The following is a 16,408-nucleotide window of genomic DNA, read 5'->3' on the forward strand; positions in this document are numbered from 1 at the left end:
GATAAAGCAGGTCCAAGTTGAGGGTTGGGATTTGTTTTTTGGGGGTTTTGGTTTGGGGTTTTTTTGGCTTTTGTTTTTAAACCCAGGTTTGTCTATTCTAAATGCTGAATTGAGACTCTTAATAAACTAAAATATTGCTGATGCTGGTTGACTGTTTGCCCCCAAAATTCGTATGTTGAAATCCTAACCCCCCCAATGTGATGGTGTTAGGAGATGGGGGCCTTTGGGAGGCGATTAGGTCATGAGGTGGAGCCCTCATGAATGGGATCAGTGCCTTATAAAAGAAACCCCAGAGAGCTCTCTTGTCCTCTCCACCACGAGAGGACACTTGAGAAAATGGCCATCTGCAACCCAGAAGAGGGGCCTCACAGAATCTGACCTTGCTGGCACCCTGATCTTGGACTTCTAGCCTCCAGAACTGTGAGAAATAAATTTCTGTTGCTTATAAGTCACCCAGTCTCTGGTATTTGTGTTATAGCAGTCGGAACAGACTAAGACACTGCTGTAGAAGTGGGAAGGGAGACAGGGGCAGGAAGAAGATACATCTGTAATGATACTCTTGGCTGTCCAGCCATGGCAGATGGCAAAAGCTGGTGTTATTGGATGAGTCTGGTATAGAAGGTTAAAATTGGTATTAGCTTGGGGGTGCTTTTGTGGGCTATTTGGAGGTTTCCTGCTGAGCCCCTCTTTTACAGTTCTTCTTTCACCAGCAGATGCACCTCTAGTTCAGATGGTTCCTTGCATCAGTTATCTATTAACGCAGACCACCCCAAAACTTAGTGGCTTACGGCAAAAACCATTTATTTTTCTCACAGTTTGTGGCTGGCTGTTTGGGTTGGGCTCAGCTGGGCAATTCGATTTTACCTGATGTCAGCTGGGCTCACTCACCATGTTTGCAGTCAGTTGACAGGTCAGCTGGGGGGCTAGTTTTGATGGCCTCATTTGTGTGACTGGCACTTTGATGCTGACTCTTGGCTGGGCTTACGTGACCCATCTGTCATCCTCCAGTAGGCTTCTTTACTTGATGACACAGGCGTTCCAAGAAAGATAAAGTAGGAGCTGCAAGTTCTCTCAGGGCCTAGACTTAGAAGTCTCATGATATCATTTCTGCTGCAATTATTGGTCCAAAAAATTAAAAGGCTACTTCGATTCAAGGGGTGGGGAAATGTACTCCACCTCATCATGCAAAGAGTGGTAGAGCCACATTGTAAAGGAGAAAGGTGACAGATGTGACGCATTGGGGGCCATTATTCTAACAAACTACCACTGGTACTTCTCAGCTCCTGGGCATCTGGCCTCTTTCCGCTGCGGTGTTCTCACCTCTCAGGTAACCATATTGGATAGGATTCAAGACAACCTCATGATAAGGCTTCACCAGGTGAATTTCATGTGCTTCATGGGGAAAATCCCTTGCTTTGACAACCCCTGAAAGTGCTGGCCAATCTCAGTGCAATCTCTGGCTTTAGCATCAAAGAGGAGTCAGGCACTGTGTTGCCGCCTGGAGTCCCAGGCGGGAGTCAGCCCCCAGGATAAATGTTGGCTTTAACTTTCTCAGGCGTGAGTCAGGCACGGGGCCGTCTCTCTCTCTCTCTCAACTAAAGGAGACAGTCTCCAAAGGTGCACTTGACGTTTCACCCCCAGGTTGGAGACTCACAGCCCGGCTACCACTCTCTCTGAAGAAACTGCTCACTACTCTCCTCACAGAAGCTTTCTCTTCTCTGGCTCCATTTTATAACTCTGGTCTGGCTGAGGAGTCTAGGAGATATGCAACAGGTCCTCAGGTTCTCTATGGAAGGGTGTGTGTGTTATCCTCACTTTAGTCTCCTGATGTCAATCATAGAAGCATCTCCATCACAACCAGGCAGTTAGAATCATTTGCATCCTAACACCGCGTGTTCACATATGATGTGTGGCTAGTGTATAGCGAGAGTATGACAAAGGCAGTGAGAACCCTGCCACTAGCTGCTTGGGTGATGCGGGGACACCTGGCAGAGAACATTCAGTGGGACATTACAAGATGAATACAAGCTTGCCAAGTCAAGATGGTTGGGGACTCCCTCCCAGAGGCTATGACAACACATCCAAATACTGAATTGCAAAGGGTGTGACATTTTTGAGGGGAAAAAAAAGTTCACTGCGACTAGAGATTAGGTAGAGGGAAGTTGTATGAAATGAGACTAGAGAGGTAGTTTGAGATCCATGTGTAGAGGGCCCTAATGCTAGCTATATGACCTTGGGGCAAAACTTAATCTTTCTGTATGGAAAATGGGGTTAATATGCATACTTCCGTTTCACATATAGTTAATATCAAATCAGTCAATGTAAGTGAAAAGCCTTTGAAGAAACCATGGGTTGTAGGCAGAATAAGGGTCCCCAGAAGATGTCCATGTCCCAATCTTTGGAGCTTGTGACAACCATACCTGGCAAAGGAGGCTTGCAGACGTGATTAAGCTTAAGAGCCTTGAGGTCGGGAGAGTATCCTGGATTATTCAGGTGGATCCAATCTCCTCACATGCATCCTCGAAAGTGGAAAACCTTTCCTGGCTGTGAACAGAGAAAGAGATGTGGCAACAGAACGAGGGTCAGAGAGATGCTGGTTTTGAAGATGGATGAAGGGGGCCACAAGCCAAGGAATGGGGGCAGCCTCTAGAAGCTGGAAAAGGCAAGGAAACGTGTTCTTCCCTAGAGCCTCCAGAAAGGAATGTAGCCCTGCTGACGCCTTGATTTTAGGACTTCTGACCTTCGGAACCGGAAGGTAATAAATCTGTGTTGGTTTTTTTTTTTGTTTTTTTTTTTTTTTTTGCGGTACGCGGGCCTCTCACTGCTGTGGCCTCTCCCGTTGCGGAGCACAGGCTCCGGACGCACAGGCTCAGCGGCCATGGCTCACGGGCTTAGTTGCTCCGCGGCATGTGGGATCTTCCCGGACCAGGGCACGAACCCGTGTCTCCTGCATCGGCAGGCGGATTCTCAACCACTGCGCCACCAGGGAAGCCCTGTGTTGTTTTAAGTCGCTAAGTTTGTGATAATTTTTTCAGCAGCCACAGAACTAGTAGGCCATGTCAGCTTTGAAAGACAGCATAATGCAGCACAGGCTCGGAGCTAGACTGCCTGGGTTCAAATCCTAGCTCTGGCACTCCCTAGCTGCGTGACCCTGTTTACTTAAACTCTCTGTGTCTCAGACTCTTCATCCATAAAATGGGGCTATTGTTGCTGTGAAGATCAAATGAGTTCAGTCTTCTGACATACCTAGCACAGTCCCTAGCATATAATACGCAGTCCATAAATATTATTATTACTATTTGACACATCTAAAGTGCCATGCAAATGCAAGTTGCTTCTACTTTTATATTTGGTGTTATTGTTATTATTCTATGAAAAAGATAACTCCCAATATTCTATGAATGAACTGGGTTCATGTAATTCATTTTGCAAGAGAGAAGAAAGTATGTTTTTTTACATCAAAATATATTCACCAAAACCTCATTCTTAAACTTTGGGGATGATTTTTCTCCTAATGAGATAATGGGTGCCTAATAGTAAGTACAAATCTCCCTATGCTCTTTAGACTTATTAACCGTTCTTTCCCTACTCATGCTTCATGCATCCGGGCCATCTGGACTATTAATAGTCCTAGAATATATCTTGTTTTTTGATATCTCCATGTTATTCCACACATTCTTACTAGAGGGTTCTTGCTTCTGTTTTGGCAGGAAGTTCACTGGCATCTGTGAGAAGACATGTGTACTTCCACATGATAAATTAGATCCTTGAGTGATAGGATTATGGAAAATAACCTCTGTGTCCACTTTCCAAATTCCTTTTCTCTTTTACTTAATTCCCACCTCATAGTCCCACCCTCAAATTCCTACCTTTAGAGCCTTTGAGGGAAGAAACAAGAGCTATTACAAAAAGTAGGAGGTGCTAAATGATCTGGCTAAATAGCCAGATCATCATGGTCTCTGCTGGGCTTCCATCTGGTAGAAGAAGAGAAAAATCAACTGGCTTGAGAGGAAATGTCTTTGAGCCATCTTTGTGTCATAATTGCTGTCCCACTTTCCTTAAGGACTGGATGGCTCTCACCAATTCTTACACGACAGGTTAAAATGTGCTCCTGGAAGATTTTTCTCACTGCCCACCTCCCACCACCAGATTTTTGTGTTCCCAGCTATAATCAGGGTTGCTAAGATGACTTAGTGTGCAATTCATAACGCAGCCTTCACAGGACACAAATGCTCTTATCATTAGCACCGTAAAACAAAAGAAGCGATAAACTTCTACACAAAGGAATTGGAAGCTTATTACATGAAACAGTTTGATTTTAGTTTTTCAACTTCTAAGTTTGGGATTTTCAAACACATACAAAGTAAACAGAATAATATAATGAGCCCTGTTTCATCTATACTGCCACTCACTCCCAGTCTTCACCTGATGGTTTTCCTTTTTTCTTTTTTTTTTTTTACTTATGAGATTTATTTTATTTTATTTAAAGGTGTTTTATTTTACCTAAGGGTGGCAGTGGGAATAGTCATAGATTTCTAATACAAACCAAATACAAAAATCAAACAACCTCTTGATGAGTCTGGCTAATGGTTTATCAATTTCGTTTATCTTCTCAAAGAACCAGCTTTTAGTTTTATTGATCCTTGCTCTTATTTTCCTTGTTTCTATTTCATATGTTTATGCTCGGATCTTTATGATTTCTTTCCTTCTGCTAACTTTGGGTTTTGCTTGTTCTTCCTTCTCTAGTTCCTTTAGGTGTAAGATTAGATTGTTTACTTGAGATTTTTCTTATTTCTTGAGGTAGGCTTGTATAGCTATAAACTTCCCTCTTAGAATTGCTTTTGCTGCATCCCATAGGTTTTGGATCGTCATGTTTTCATTGTCGTTTGTCTCTAAGTATTTTTTGATTTCCTCTTTGATTTCTTCAGTGATCTCTTGGTTATTCAGTAACATATTTTTTAGCCTCCATGTCTTTGTGTTTTTTATGGTTTTCTTCCCTGTATTGATTTCTAATCTCAAAGCGTTGTGATCAGAAAAGATGCTTGATTTCAATTTTCTTAAATTTACTGAGGCTTGATTTGTGAACCAAGATGTGATGTATCCTGGAGAATGTTCCATGAACACTTGAGAAGAAAGCGTAATCTGCTGTTTTGGGATGGAATGTCCTATAAATATCAATTAAATCTATCTGGTCTATTGTGTCATTTAAAGGTTGTATTTCCTTATTGATTTTCTGTCTGGATGATCTGTCCATCGGTGTAAGTGAGGTGTTAAAGTCCCCCACTATTTTTGTGTTACTGTCGATTTCCTCTTTTTTTTTTTTTTTTTTGCTGTACGCGGGCCTCTCACCGTTGCGGCCACCCCCGCTGCGGAGCACAGGCTCCGGACGCGCAGGCTCAGCGGCCACGGCTCACGGGCCCAGCCGCTCCGCAGCACGTGGGATCCTCCCGGACCGGGGCACGAACCCGTGTTCCCTGCATCGGCAGGCAGATTCTCAACCACTGCGCCACCAGGGAAGCCCCGATTTCCTCTTTTATAGCTATTAGCAGTTGCCTTATGTATTGAGGTGCTCCTATGTTGGGTGCATATATATTTATAATTGTTATATCTTCTTCTTGGATTGATCCCTTGATCATTATGTAGTGTCCTTCCTTCTCACTTGTAACATTCTTTATTTTAAAGTCTATTTTATCTGATATGAGTATAGCTACTCCAGCATTCTTTTGATTTCCATTTAAATGGAATATCTTTTTCCATCCCCTCACTTTAAGTCTGTATGTGTCCCTAGGTCTGAAGTGGGTCTCTTGTAGACAGCCTATATATGGGTCTTGTTTTTGTATCCATTCAGCGAGCCTGTGTCTTTTGGTTGGAGCATTTAATCCATTCACGTTTTAGGTAATTATCGATATGTATGTTTCTGTGACCATTTTCTTAATTGTTTTGGGTTTGTTTTTGTAGGTGCTTTTCTTCTCTTGTGTTTCCCACTTAGAGAAGTTCCTTTAGCATTTGTTGTAGAGCTGGTTTGGTGGTGCTGAATTCTCTTAGCTTTTGCTTGTCTGTAAAGCTTTTGATTTCTCCACCAAATCTGAATGAGATCCTTGCTGGGTAGAGTAATCTTGGTTGTAGGTTCTTGCCTTTCATCACTTTAAGTATATCATGCCACTCCCTTCTGGCTTGTAGAGTTTTTGCTGAGAAATAAGCTGTTAACCTTATGGGAGTTCCCTTGTATGTTATTTGTCATTTTTTCCTTGTTGCTCTCAGTAATTTTTCCTTGTCTTTAATTTTTGCCAATTTGATTACTGTATATCTTGGCCTATTTCTCCTTGGCTTTATCCTGTATGGGACTCACTGCACTTCCTGGACTTGGGTGGCTATTTCCTTTCCCATGTTAGGGAAGTTTTCGACTATAATCTCTTCAAATATTTTCTCTGGTCCTTTCTCTCTCTCTTCTCCTTCTGGGACCCCTATAATGCAAATGTTGTTGCATTTACTGTTGTCCCAGAGGTCTCTTAGGCTGTCTTCATTTCTTTTCATTCTTTTTTTTTTATTCTGTTCCTCAGCAGTGAATTCCACCATTCTGTCTTCCAGATCACTTATCTGTTCTTCTGCCTCAGTTATTCTGCTATTGATTCCTTCTAATGTAGTTTTCATTTCAGTTATTGTATTGTTCATCTCTGTTTGTTTGTTCTTTAATTCTTCTAGGTCTTTGTAACATTTTTTGCATCTTCTTGATCTTTGCCTACATTCTTTTTCTGAGGTCCTGGATCATCTTCACTATCATTATTCTGAATTCTTTTTCTGGAAGGTTGCCTATCTCCACTTCATTTAGTTATTTTTCTGGGGTTTTATCTTGTTCCTTCATCTGGTACATAGCCCTCTGCCTTTTCATCTTTTCTGTCTTTCTGTGAATGTGGTTTTTGTTCCACAGGCTGCAGGACTGTAGTTCTTCTTGCTTCTGCTGCCTGCCCTCTGGTGGATGAAGCTACCTAAGAGGCTTGTGCAAGTTTCCTGATGGGAGGGACTGGTGGTGGGTAGAGCTGGCTGTTGCTTTGGTGGGCAGAGCTCAGTGAAACTTTAATCCGCTTGTCTGTTGATGGGTGGGTCTGGGTTCCCTCCCTGTTGGTTGTTTGGCCTGAAGCAACCCAACACTGGAGACTACCTGGGCTCTTTGGTAGGGCTAATGGCAGACTCTGGGAGGGCTCACCCAAGGAGTACATCCCAGAACTTCTGCTGCCAGTGTCCTTGTCCCTATGATGAGCCACAGCCACCCCCTGCCTCTGCAGGAGACCCTCCAACAGTAACAGGTAAGTCTGGTTCAGTCTCTATGGGGTCACTGCTCCTTCCCCTGGGTCCCGATGTGCACACTACTTTGTGTGTGCCCTCCAAGAGTGGAGTCTCTGTTTCCCCCAGTCCTGTCAGACTGCTGCAATCAATTCCCACTAGGCTTCAAAGTCTGATTCTCTAGGAATTCCTCCTCCCATTGCCAGACCCCCAGGTTGAGAAGCCTGACGTGGGGCTCAGAACCTTACTGCAGTGGGTGGACTTCTGTGGTATAAGTGTTCTCCTGTTTGTGGGTCACCCACCCAGCACTTATGGGATTTGATTTTACTGTGATTGCGCCCTTACTACCATCTCATTGTGGCTTCTCCTTTGTCTTTGCATGTGGGGTATCTTTTTTGGTGTGTTCCAGTGTCTTCCTGTCAATGACTGTCCAGCAGCTAGTTGTGATTCTGGTGTTCTCGCAAGAGGGAGTGAGAGCACGTCTTTCTACTCCGCCATCTTGGTTCCTCTCCCATTGTGTTATTTTTGAAAATTATCTTTTATTGAAGTATAGTTGATGTACCATATTATGTAAGTTACAGGTGTACAACATAGTGATTCACAATTTTTAACAATTATACTTCATTTATAGTTATTATACAATATTGGCTGTATTCCCTGTGGTGTACAATATATCCTTGTAGCTTATTTTATACGTAATAGTTGGTACCTCTTAGTCTCCTACCCCTATATTGCTCCCCCCACTTCCCTCCCCCCTTTGGTAACCACTAGTTTGTTCTCTATATCTGTGAATCTATTTCCTTTTTGTTATATTCACTAGTGTGTTGTATTATTTAGATTCCACATGTAAGTGGTAACATAAAGTATTTGTCTTTGTCTGTCTGACTTATTTTACTTAGCATAATGCCCTCCAGGTGCATGCATGTTTTTGCAAATGGCAAATTTTCCTTCTTTTTTATGAGTGAGTAGTATTCCACTATATATATATGTGTGTGTGTGTGGTTGTGTGTATGTATACACACACATATATATATATATATGCCACATCTTCTTTATCCATTCGTCTGTTGATGGGCGCTTAGGTTTCTTCCATATCTTGGCAATTGTCAATAATGCTGCTATGAACACTGGGATGCATGTATCTTTTTGAATTAGAGTTTTTGGTGGTTTTTTTTTTGGGGGTGGGGGGGTGAGGATATACCCAGGAGTGGAATTGCTGGGTCAAATAGTAATTTAGTAATTCTATTTCTAGTTTTTTGAGAAACCTCCATACTGTTTTCCTATGTTGTGTTATTTTAATCTGTTGTGATAGTCCCTGTCTTTCAATGTGTAAATCTAATCCAATTACATTTCTTTTGATTGCTATTCTTTTCAATTTTTTTTTCTTGTCACAAACATTACTTACTCAAATGCAGTGATCAAATGCTTTGCATTTTTGTGACTGTCTGAGAGATTTTTAGTGATGACCTTACGATTCACAGGGCAGGCTATAATTTGCCTTTGGGTAGAGCTGACTTCATTTAGCATTAAAATAAAAGAAGGATCTCTAGATATTTAGTCCTAAGTCCCTGTTATGCTTTGGTCTGTTGGGTTGAATGGCTCATGGTGAGTTTGGATTTTACTCCAAGTGTAGTGGGTATCCACGTAGAATAGTTAAGAATGTGGAGATGACATGTTTTGATTTGACAGATAAAAGTATCAATCTGACAGAAGTGTCAGTAGACTGTGGAGCTAGAGTGAAAGCAAGGAGACCAGTCACCCGGGTAAGAGATGATGGTGGACTGGGCTCTGATAGCAGTGGTGGAGGCAGTGAGAAGTGGCCGGTTCTGGGTGTATTTTGAAGATAAACCACTTGTATTTGCTGATGGAGGAAAAAGGTGAATCAAGGCAGGTTCCTAGGTCTTAAGTTTGAGCAATGAGATTAACGGTGGTACCATTTGCTGAGATATGGGTCTGGGAGAGGAACTTCCTAAGTTTTGTTTTGGATATGCTAAGTTTGCTTGATCGATATATTTAGCCAATGGATATTTATTTAGTAGCTACTGTGTGTCAAGTACTATTTTAAATGCTTGGCAAACAGCATGAATGAAAGCAACTGCCCCCAAAATCCTTGCCCTCATAGATCTTTCATTATAGTTGTAGGATATAGTGAATAAGCAGTAAACATAATAAATAAGGACATTGGAAAAAAATCAGGATGGGGGTAGGGCCAGTGAAGGGTCGTTAATGGTAGAGGAGCTTATGTGCATGGTAGGCCTCACTGAAAAAGAGGACTTCGGGAAGACTTGATGGAGATGACAGAATTAGAGAAGAGATCTCCAAGAGGAAGGAACAGTAAGTGCAGAGACCCAGGGCAGGAATGTGAATAGCAATTTTGAGGCAAAAAAAGCAGAGTGATTAATTGGGAAATTGAAAAATTTGGGAAATGAGGTCATAGAGTTAACTGGACTGTACCAAGTACGGCTGTGTAGGAATTTGACTTTGACTCTGAGCCCTGAGTTGGGAAGCGATTGAGGATTCTTCTTCAACCAGAGGAATAACGTGATCTGACTTGTGTAATAACAGGATCTTTCTGCCTGCTGTTTTGAGAACAGGCTACAGGGGGAAAGGAGAGAAACAGGGAGAACAGTTAGGAAGCTTTTGCAGGGAACCAGACAAGAGATTATAGTGGTTCAACAAGGCAGTGCAAGGTGCTGAAGGATTAGATATGAACTAAGAGAGGGAGAGAGGGAGAGGGCCATATGGAGAAATCAAGGATAACGCCAAACTTTTGGACCCGAGCCACGAGAAGGATGGCACTTCTGCCTACGGTGTGGGGAAGAATGAGGCTGGAGTAAGTTTTGATAGAACCTCAAAAATTATGTTGTGAACACGCTCATTTTGGGATGTCAATTAGACAAGTGATGGAGACGTTGAATAGGAAGTAAAATGTACTAGTATGGAGTTAAGGAAAGAAGTATGGCCTGGTGATATGAATTTGGGAGTTATCAATATGTAGATGGTATTTAAAGCCAAGAGGAGAGTGTAGATAGAAAAGAGACCCACTCTAAGGACTGAGCCCTGGAGCACAACAGTGTGAAAAGTGCAAGGAAAGGAACTGGCCAAGGAAGCCTTGAAGGTGCAACCAGTCCGATAGGAGAAAAACCCAGAGAAAAACTCCCTGGAAGGTAAGTGAAGAAGCTTAATAAGAAAAAGGACAGGGGGAAATTCCCTAGTGGTCTAGTGGTTAGGACTCCATGCTTTCACTGCTGGGGGCCCGGGTTCAATCCAAAAAACAAAAGAAAAGAAAAGGGAGGGAATGTGTCTCATATTCAATGTTGTCTATAGGTCAACTAGGATGACAGTTGAAAATTGACCCTGGGGTTTATAACGTGAAGGTCATTTCTGAGCAGGGCAAGATCAACTTTGGTGGAGATGGAGGTGAAAGCCTGATGATCGTGGGTTTAAGAGGAGAAATCAGGAGATGAATTAGAGGCAGGATGTGTAGAGAACTGTTTCCCAGTGTTTTACTGCAAATGGAAGCATAAAAATGAGGAGATAGCTGACAGGAGGATTAAGGTCAAGGAAGTTTGTGTGGTTTGTTCTGTAATATCAGAGATATGATAGTATGTTTGTGTGCTGGTAGGGACAGTGGAGTAGAAAGGGGAAAATGCAAGCGTAGTTGGGGGGCAGTTGCTGGAGTGATGTCCTTTAGTAGGTAAGAAGGGATGAGATCTAGGGCACAAGTGGAGGCCTTGGCCTTGTATAGGGGCAAGGATATTTCATCTCTAGCAACAGGGTCTTTTCCACGGAGATGTGACTAAGTGGAGATGTGACTAAACCCGTATGTTAATTATAACATTAAAAAGTTCTCAAATGTTTCATCACATGGTCTGTTCTGAAAGTCCCCATACCTACAATTGACTATGGAGAGTGTAGATTCTAGAGAATGTAGCTGGAGGCCTAATTAGCTCCTAAGGATGTCTTGCGGACATTGTGTGGAGCTGGCTGATTGCAGTGGGCTGATTGAAACCTCCACTTTTAGTCCCCGAACTTCAGCCTCTCCTGATGATTCCTTTTGCCCTAATCGAGACTGACAGTGCAGTTATTTTAGAGAGTAAATCTCTTCAATTACAGTAAATGTACTTAATGATATATTTAAGAAAATACTTCTAAAAACTAGTGCTTGCATTTTCAAACTAAAGCCAGGAAAGTGTTTTGTGATTTTTATAACAAAACTGTATTCCTTATTCCTAGTGAATGAATGAAATAGCAAGCACATTTTGTGTTCATCTGTTTTTATATTTTCTGTCACAGTATTAGCTCATTTAATTATTCACAAATATAACAATACAGCTATTTTAAACCTTGTAAATTAAACATATAAATGGCCTAAGAGTTATGATCTGACATAGCAATCCTTCTTAGTATAATTTATAATTTGACAGTAATGAAATTCATAAATAGTAGTAGCAGTGCTAAAACAGGCAGAAAGAAACCTAACTTATAATGACCAGTTACAAGAAGAAAATAGCTTTTGAAGTGTTAAAGTTGATAACAGCTTAATTACAAGCTATTAAATCTGAGAAATAATTTGTCAATCTTTTTAACCTTTAAATTAAATCTTTCTAATACAAATTCTTACCTGCCTACAGTGGTTTTATAAGAAGAATTCCAATTATTTTATCTTAATAACCCATCTGTACAATAACTGTTCAAATTGCCATTATTTAAACTTTAGAGGGAAACCAGCAATTCCACTCCTAGGTACATAGCTCAGAGAAATGGAGTCAGATGTCTACACAGATACTTGTACATGAATGTTCATTGAAGTGTGATTCATAACAGCCAAAAAGTAGAAACAGCTCCCATTTCCATCAGCTGATAAATGGATAAGCAAGTATGGTATGTCCACAGTGGAACATTATGACTATAAAAAGGAATTAAGGGCTTCCCTGGTGGCGCAGTGGTTGGGAGTCTGCCTGGCAATGCAGGGGACACGGGTGGGGGCCCTGGTCCGGGAGGATCCCACGTGCCATGGAGCAACTAAGCCCATGCACCACAACTACTGAGCCTGCGCTCCTGGAGCCTGTGCTCCGCAGCAGGGGAGGCCACTGTAGTGGGAGGCCCATGCACCACAGTGAGGGGTGGCCCCCGCTTGCCATAACTAGAGAGAAGCCCACGTGCAGCAACAAGGACCCAAGGCAGCCAAAAATAAAATAAATTAAATAAATTTTAAAAAAAGGAATGAAGTACTGATTCATGCTACAATGTGGATGACCCTTGACAACATGATGCTAAATGAAAGAAGCCAGATACAAAAGGTCACATGTCATATGATTCTATTTATATGAAATGCCCAAAATAGGTAAATCTATGCAGACAGAAAGTAGATTAGTGGTTGCTGTTGGGAGAGGGAGGAGAGGGGATTGGGAACAGGACAGTGACTATTAATAGGTATGAAGTTTCTGTTTGGGGTGATTAAAATGTTCTAACGTTGAGTACTGGTGATGGTTGCACAACTCCGTGAGTATATTAAAAGCCACTGAAGATGTACACTTTAAAGGAGTTAATTTTATGGTATGTGAATTATATCTTAATAAACTTGCTTAAAAATATTAGCATAAAAAAGACACCATGGAAGCTACTTTAGATAATCACTTAAAACCCCCTTCCAAATAAGTTGAGAAATTTTATTTCTGTTCTACTGTAAAATAAATATATATATAGCCCCTCTATGACTCACTGTGAAAAAAAAGTAATGAGGTAAAAGAATAGGCATTTTCCAACATTTTTCTGTTATAGCAAATGACAATTGAAAGGTTGATTAAAGGTAAAAGGGGCACTGTATTTCTAGAAATTCTTTTTAAAACTGCTTGAAATCGCAGACAATAAGTGTTGATTGTACAAGCAGACAAGCACAGATGGATATGAAAAAATACCACTGCAATGCCAACTTGATATTTGGTAATTTCTGCCTAGAACAGAGTGCTATAGTTTCTCTTTTTCTTTTGTTTAGTCTTTTCCCCAACTAGAAACAACTATGAGAGCCATACAGTAAATTCTCTTGTGGGTGAGCTCATGAAGGCCATCGTGGAATGGGGAACATTGATGTAGTGGCATACAGATCCATCAAGCTGCTACATCCAGCTACAACCAGACTAGTGTATCTGACCAGACAGTTCAACCAAGACATGAAAAGGTGTCACATCTATATTTCTTCCCAGGAGAATGTGCATTTATTTTTAAATAGATTTATTTATTTATTTTTAAAATTTTTGGCTGTGTTGTGTCTGTTTCTGCAGGCGGGCTTTCTCTAGTTGTGGCGAGCAGGGGCTACTGTTTGTTGTGGAGAGTGAGTTTCTCATTGCGGTGGCTTCTCTTGTCGCGGAGCACAGGCTCTAGGCACGCGGGCTTCGGTAGTTGTGGCTCACGGGCTCAGTAGTTGTGGCTCGTGGGCTCTAGAGTGCAGGCTCAGTAGTTGTGACACACAGTCTTAGTTGCTCCACGGCATGTGGGATCTTCCCAGACCAGGGCTTGAGCCCATGTCCCCTGCATTGGCAGGTGGATTCTTAACCGCACCACCAGTGATCTTCAAATCTTCTGAAGAATTCAATGTATTGAAAAAATAAAGAAGTTGACTGAATACCTAAGAAGAAATGCTAATGGCTCAAAAAGCCTAATTTTTTTAAGTTTTTTGAGGAATCTCCTATTGTTTTCCACAGTGGCTGCACCAATTTATGTTCCCATCAATAGTGTACAAGGGTTCCGTTTAATCCACATCCTCGCCAACATTTATTTGTGTTCTTTTTGATGATAGCCATTCTGACAAGTGTGAAGTGATATCTCATTGTGGTTTTGATTTGCATTTCCCTTGTGATTAGTGATGCTGAGTATCTTTTCATGTGCCTGATGGCCATCTGTAGGTCTTCTTTGGAAAAATGTCTGTTCAGATCATCTGCCCATTTTTTCATTGGGTTGTTGTTTTTTTTGATGTTGAATTGTATGAGCTGTTTATATATTTTGGATATTAACCCCTTATTGGCCATATCATTTGCAAATATTTTCTCCCTCAGTAGGTTATTTTTTCATTTTGTTTATGTTTTCCTTTGCTGCATGAAAGCTTTTAAGTTTAATTAGGTCCCATTTGTTTATTTTTTGCTTTTATTTCCTTTGCTTTAGGAGACTGATCCAAGAAAATATTGCTATGATTTATGTCAAAGAGTGTTCTACTTTTATTTTTTTTCCAGGAGCTTTATGGTTTTTTACATTAGGTCTTTAATCCATTTTGAGTTTATTTTTGTATCTGGTTTTAGAGAATGTTCTAATTTCATTCCTTTATATGTAGCTATCCAGTTTTCCCAGCTCCACTTATTGAAGACACTGTCTTTTCTCCATTGTATAGTCTTCCCTCCTTTGTCATAGATTAATTGACTGTAAGTGTGTGGGTTTATTTCTGGGCTTTCTATTCTGTGCTCTATGTGTCTGTTTTTACTCCAGTACCATGCTGTTTTGATTACCCTAGCTTTGTAATATAGTGTGAAGTCAGGGAGCATGATTCCTCCAGCTCTGTTCTTCTTTCTCAAGATTCTTTTGGCTATTCAGGGGATTTTGTGTTTCCATACAAATTTTTAAATTTTTCTAGTTCTGTGAAAAATGTCATTGGTATTTTGAAGGAATTACATTGAATCTGTAGATTGCCTCGGGTAATGTGGTCATTTTAACAGTATTGATTCTTCCAATCCAAAAACATGGTATATCTTTCCATCTGTTTGTGTCATCTTCAGTTTCTTTCATCAGCATCTTATAGTTTTGAGGGTACAATTATTTTGCCTTCTTAATTAGGTTTACTCCTAGGTATTTCATTCTTTTTGAGGTGTTGGTAAATAGGATTGTTTCCTTAATTCACTTTCTGATAGTTCATTATTAGTGTATAGAAATGCAACAGATTTCTGTATATTAATTTTGTATCCTGCAATTTTATCAGATTTATTGATGAGCTCTAGTAGTTTTCTGGTGGCATCTTTATTTTCTATGTATAGTATCATGTCACTTGCAAATAGTGACAGTTTTACTTCTTCCTTTCTAATTTGAATTCCTTTTATTTCCTTCTACCATATGACACAGCAATTCCACTCCTCTGAAAAAAACAAAAACACTAATTCGTAAAGGTACATGCACCCTTGTGTTCATAGCAGCATTATTTACAGTTGCCAAGATGTGGAAGCAACCTAAGTGTCCATCAACAGATGAATAGATAAAGAAGATATGGTATTATATATATATATATATATATATATATATATATATATATATATATACACAATGGAATACTACTCCACCATAAAAAAGAATGAAATTTTGCCACTTGCAGCAACATGGATGAACTTGGAGGGCATTACACAAAGTAAAATAAGTCAGACAGAGAAAGACAAATACTGTATTTTAACACTTATATGTGAAATCTAAAGACTACAACAAACTAGTGAATATAAGAAAAAAGAAGCAGACTCACAGATATAGAGAACAAACTACTGGTTACCAGTAGGGAGAGGGAAGGGAGGACGGGCAAGATAGGGGTAGGGGATTAAGAAGTACAAACTGTTAGGTATAAAATAAACTATAAGGAGGGAATTGCATGGCGGTCCAGTGGTTAGGACTCTGCGCTTTCACTGCTGAGGGCCTGGGTTTAATCCCTGGTCAGGGAACTAAGATCCCACAAGCCATGAAGCGCATCCCCCCCCCCAAAAAAAAATAAACTACAAGGGTATATTGTACAATACAGGGAATATAGCCAATACTTTATAATAACTATAAATGGAGCATAATTCTTAAAAATTGTGAATTACTCTACTATATACCTGTAACATATGTACAGGTACATGTACATGTACATGTACACCAACTATACTTCAATAAAAAATTAAAATAAAAAAATAAAATATTGGCTATATATATATTTAAAAGCCTGCTTTTACTAGGATGGTAAATTGTACTTTCTAGTTTACACAGCACATTCACAGGCATTACCTTATTTGAATCTCTTGATGAACCTTGATTCAGGTAGGATTTGTGCCCGTATATCTATTATGGAGATGAGGAAATAATCTCAGTGGTTGAAACTCACTTCAGGTCCTATGTCTAGTAG

This window comes from Kogia breviceps, chromosome X, assembly GCF_026419965.1.
Source record: "Kogia breviceps isolate mKogBre1 chromosome X, mKogBre1 haplotype 1, whole genome shotgun sequence".
Lineage (NCBI taxonomy): Eukaryota > Metazoa > Chordata > Mammalia > Artiodactyla > Physeteridae > Kogia > Kogia breviceps.